Genomic DNA, 6000 nt, shown 5'->3' with positions numbered 1-6000 from the left:
ACCTACGGATCTTGTGACGGTCCGTCATGCTCATGACGGTCCATAGGTGGCAGCGTAGTGCAACTGCTGAAGGAAGATGGGAAAGTCTGACCAAGTGTGGTGTTACGGAAAGCGTGACAGACTATCGTATCCATTATCGTCCGTCCTGCAGGTTCATCATAAAGTTAAAAGAAGTAGTCCCAGTACCCATATTCCAAGAGTTCAAGTGTTTTGGAACGGAGACACTCGATGGACCGTTGTGCCTGTGACGATCTGTCATACTTGCCGTCGAGGGTAATGAAGAGAGCAGCAGAAGAAATTGCATCAAGTATGGGACGACGGAGTCCATGACAGTCTGTCGTGACCACGACAATCCGTGGTGATGTCCGTCGATCCAGCCACGTTTTGACAGATTTCCAGCAAATAGAGTCCTTATGTAATTAGGATTTTATTTTTTATAAATAGTTTGAAAAACCTCGTTTTTGAGGTTAGACTCTGGATTATTTGGTTAGGCCTTGATTATTGTTAGACTCTTATTTATGTTTTAGACCTTTTGTGAGATTCTTGATTATTTTGAGATTCTTGTAATTGATTGTTGGTGATTTTTGTTGATTAATCAAGCGAACATTCGGATTTTACAAACGTTTGTAACACTCAACCTACTTTACACCCACGAAATTGACTTAGTATAGAAATACATAAACACCAAACATAAACAGCAAGCAGACTTTACAGGAACTTGTCCCAACCTTTATTAATCTGTAATTAATACAAAGGAAGGCTTCACGAATTAGTCTAAGGCTAAAAACACTCTTTCCAAGCCTTAGACGAATTTCCACCCTTAATAAAAAATTTGCACATGGCAGTTACATGCGGAAGTTACAAATGACACCTGTCCGACACTTGTCATCACAAGGTTCAAACTAAGTTTTCCAACAGCTATATTTCTAACAGATAAAATCTAATTCAAATTACATTTTTATCTATACGAAATACTAATATTCTAACACTTAGAATCTTTCAGGCTACATTCCAACACTTAGAATATTTCAGCCAGCTTCCAACACTTAGAATATTATAGCTGTCCTCCAACACTTAGTTTTATTTCAGCAATTCGGGTGAACTGCCTTTGTTCTTGCCATTGTCAAGTCTTCACAGCCTTGCCTTGTCAAGCTAACACGCTGCCTTGCAAATGCCCTTAGCCCGCACGTAAGCCTTGCATGTTCAAGCTGCCTTGCCAACACCCAAGCACCTTGAACTTGTGTTGGTTTGTTTTGCCATCACAGACAATTGCCCAAGTCCTTGACATGTCTGCATGTAGTTAGATCAAGTAGTTTGCGGGTCTAACAGACCACCCTCACCACTTGAACTCGATGTCCTCATCGAGACTGTTTTTAGATAGTCCTCGATTTGAGCATCAAACTGCTATAAGTCTTTTGCCTTTTCCCAAACTGCATCAACTGCAGCCTTGCCTTTCCAATGAACCAAGAATTCTTTCTTAGTATTTTTCTTACTTGTTCCCAAAACCCGGTGATCAAGGATCTTCTTAATTTCAGCATCATACTGTGTAGGTACTGATGGAGGAGCCCTCTTTGACTTGTTTCTGTCCGGATCATCTGCATCTGCAAAGTAAGGTTTCAAGAAACTCACATCGAAAGTGGGATGAATTTTCAACCTTTCTGGCAGCTTTAACCTATAAGCAACTTCGCCCACTCATTTCACCACTTAGAATGGACAATCATACTTAGGAATCAAACTCCGATGTCTGGTCTTACTTACAATCTATTTCCAGATTTGTGGGGTAAGTTTAAGTAACACCCTGTCACCCATATTGAACTCAACTGAGCGACGATGTTGATTAGCATACTTCTTCATGCGCCGCTGAGCCTTGCGTAAGCTATCCTGTGCCTCGGATAACATTTCAAGTCTGTCCCTTGCAACCCTGTATGCTGCTGGACACTTTTCCTGATTTTTAGATTTGGCAACATCTAGTGGCGTCATAGGCTGTCTGCCTAAAATGATTTCAAAAGGGCTCATTTCTATTGCAGACGACTTGTGCAGATTATAGTCGAACTGCGCAGTGTGTAACAATGTTATCCAATTTCGTTGACTTGCTGTCACATAGTGCCTCAAGTATTCTTCCAACAAGTGATTAATTCTTTCCGTCTGTCCATCTGTTTGTGGATAATTTGCAGTAGAAAATTTTAATTCAGTTCCTATCATATTGAACAATGCTGTCCAAAATCTACCAATGAACCTTGTATCTCTATCACTCACAATGTCAGCCGGAACACCAAAAATACTCAACCACAAATTTGTAGAACATATCAGCAGCGACTTCAGATGAACATATTTCAGGTGCAGCAATAAAAACATAATATTTTGAAAACATGTCAACTACCACCATGATAGATGCTTGGCCATCTACTTTAGGAAATCCAGAAATGAAATCCATGCTTACTGATAGCCATGAACTTCCAGGAACAGGCAAAGGTTGCAGCAAACCTGCTTCCTTCTTACGTTCAGTCTTATCAACTTGAAAAACATGACAAGTCTTGACGTATGCCTCTATATCGTCTTCCATCTTTGGCAAAAAATAAACACGAGACAGTAAGGCTAACATCCTTCAACACCGGGATGTCCAGCCCAAGCAGAATCATGCGCCTAGTTCATTAAGTCTTTTCGCAACCCGCCCTGATTTGGTACAACGATTCTCCCCCTATTAAAATAGAGCAGATCGTCCCCGATCCAATACCGTCTCATTGTGCCATCTTGCACTTGAACCATCCATTTAACATATAATGAATTATTTGCAGCACACAACCTGATTCTATCATAGAAATCAGTTTCAAGTTTTGAAATTGAATATACTGTCACAAACACTTCTTTTCTACTCAGCGCATCAGCAACCTGGTTGTGTTTTCCTGGTTGATATCCCACATGAAATCATATTCTGCCAGGAATTCTTGCCACCGTGCTTGTTTAGGACTCAAATTTTTTTGTGTCTTGAAAAATGTATTTTCTACATTATCAGTTCTTACTACAAATCGAGTACCCAAGAGATAGACTCTCCAAACCTGCAAACAGTGTACCTCCTCAACCGTTTCTTTTTAATGTGTTGAGTATCGTTGTTCAGTATCATTCAATTTACTATTTTCAAAGGCTACTGGATGACCTTCCTGCACTAATACGCCACCAATTGTCTTGTCTGACGCATCAATGTGCACTTCAAATGGTAACTCAAAATCAGGCAATTTGAGTATAGGTTCAGATGCAATAGCATTTTCAAATTCTGAAATGCTTCATCACACCGTTCAGACCAAACCCACTTTGTATCCTTCTTCAACAAATCTGTCAAAGCCGCTGCCCTTTTTGAGTAACCAGCAATGAATTTTCTGTAATAGTTAGCCAAGCCAAGAAACGACCTTAAATCCTTCACATGACGAGGTGCCTACCAATCAACAACGGCTTGTACTTTCATAGGATCCATTCGAACTTGGTTTTTACTAACAAGATGCCCCAATAATTTTATCTCTTGTTGAGCAAACTCACACTTTTCCATCTTGACATAAAGTGTGTATTTTCTCAACTGAGACAGAACCAAACTTAAGTGATTAACATGTTCCTCCAATGTTCGACTGTAAATGACAATATCATCTAGATAGACAACAACAAATCCATCAAGATAGTCAAACAGTACATTATTCATTAAGTTGCAAAACGTTGCCGGGGCATTAGTCTGCCCAAATGGCATTACAAGGAATTCGTATGAACCATATCTAGTTACACATGTTGTTTTTGGTTCATCACCATCTGTTATCCTAACCTGCCAATAACCCGCCCTGAGATTAAGTTTTGTGAACCAGCATGCCTTACTCAACTTGTCCATCAAATCCTGCACCAACGGAACCTGATACTTGTTCTTTATAGTTGCCTTGTTCAGCGCCCTGTAATCTACACACATTCGCATTGTCCGGTCCTGTTTCTTTTAATATAAAATAAGAGCACCATATGGGGCCTTAGATGGCTGAATCAATCCAGCATCCAACAACTCATTCAATTGTTTGCGTAATTCAACAAATTCCTTAGGAGCCATATGATAAGGAGCCTGTGCAGGAGCAACCGTACCAGGAAGCAACTCAATTTTATGATCAATATCCCTCCTTGGTGGTAGATTCTTTGGTAATTCAGGCGGCATAACATTAACATACTGTTTAAGCAATTCAGCAATACAATCAGGCACTTCCATTTTCACATCAGGTTTCGCTTCAACCAAGGCAGCAAGTATAGTGTCATCACCTTTCTTCAGCCCTTTGTCGATTGACATAGCAGACAAGAACATCCCCTTGTCTTTCTTCTTTGCAACTTTATTAATGTTCCCAAATGGATGAATTCCTTTGAGAAATCCAGCATTGCTTCCATTCATGACCATCACTCATTCTAAGTGAGGAAACTAAACAAACTGGAATTTTCTTAGAAAATCAATCCCAAGTATGATTTCAAATTCACCAAGCGGCATCACCATCAAATTATGTTTTCCCACCAAACTTCCAGCTGACATAGACACACCATAAGCCATACCCACAATGGCCTATGCCCTAGCATTGACTGTTTTGACGTGGAAGGGCTTTTAGACAACTTCAGCCCCAATTTTGTAGCAATTTTCACATCTACAAACGTATGTGTGGCCCCTGTATCAACCATTGTCATCACACGTTATTCTTTCACTTTCATTTCTTTATGAATTAGGGAAGCATGAGGATTCGAAGTACTATACATTTCTCCAACATTATTAATCCCTATAATATGGTTGAAGGACAATCCCAATGGGTTTGCCATTGCAGCCACGATTTCCTCATCTTCCTCCTTTTGATTCATATTTCCAGCAAGCAAAGCATTTACTTTTTCTCTGTTTGGACAAGACTTGTCCAAATGAGGACCACCACAAGTCTAACAGCCCTTATAATTACCATCTTTGTTCTTTGGTCTGTCTTTCCCATCCTTCATTTGTGTCTTTCCTTTGTCATTTGTATTGTCCTTTCGACTATCCTTTTTCCATTCCCCTTTCTTATCATTCTTTTGCTTAGTTTTTGAAGTGGAGGAAACATCTGTCAAAGGATGAGTCGTTCGGAAATCAACAAACAAATCTGCAGCAGCAATTGTACCAGGCAGATCTTTAACATTCTGCCTCCTGAGTTCGTTTTGAGCCCAACCTTGCATACCCGAAATGAAGTTGTGTAATTTATCATCATCAGACATATTTTGTATGTCTAACATCACAGAGGTAAATTCTTTAATGTATTCCCTCACCGAACCCGTCTGCCTTAGCCTTTTCAATTTATCCCTTGCAAGCCAAGATGCGTTGCTAGGAAGAAATTGATCAGACATTTATTTTATTAACTTATCCCATGTATCAATTCTAGGACGAGCAACACTTACATCATCTGCATTTTGAGTCCTCCACCAAAGTTTAGCATCACCCATCAAGTACATTGTGATAATATTTAACTTGTCAGCGTCAGGCACTCTTGCAGCAGTAAAATACTGTTCCATGTCCCAAATGAAGTTTTCCAGTTCTTTAGCACTTCTTGCGCCACTAAAGGCCTTAAGTTCTGGAATTTTAACCTTAGATGATTCAACACTATTTGAACTCAACGTAGCCACAGCCCGACACAATACAACGAGCTCTTCACAAAGGTTCTCATTTTCCTTCTGCAGTCCCTCAAGTTGTTGCGTAGTTGTGATTCGAAAATCCAAGATTTCAGTGATATGATTATCAACATTCTCTCGATATACACCAATCTCCCCCTGAACTTTCTCAGCGTCAAGTCTCAAATCAATGACTTGTGTAAACAAATCCACAAACGTAGAGTCTCCCAAGATATTATCTGTAAACCCAACGAATGCTTTTGATTTTTCGTGCCAGTTCCCACAATTCTGTGTTTTTTACCATCCTTCAACCGTGCTCTGATACCAATTGAAAGAGGGTCGATTTATTTTTACCGAACACCACTCTAGGTA

Source organism: Solanum lycopersicum, chromosome 11, assembly GCF_036512215.1.
Source record: "Solanum lycopersicum chromosome 11, SLM_r2.1".
Lineage (NCBI taxonomy): Eukaryota > Viridiplantae > Streptophyta > Magnoliopsida > Solanales > Solanaceae > Solanum > Solanum lycopersicum.
This window is presented reverse-complemented; position numbering follows the sequence as displayed.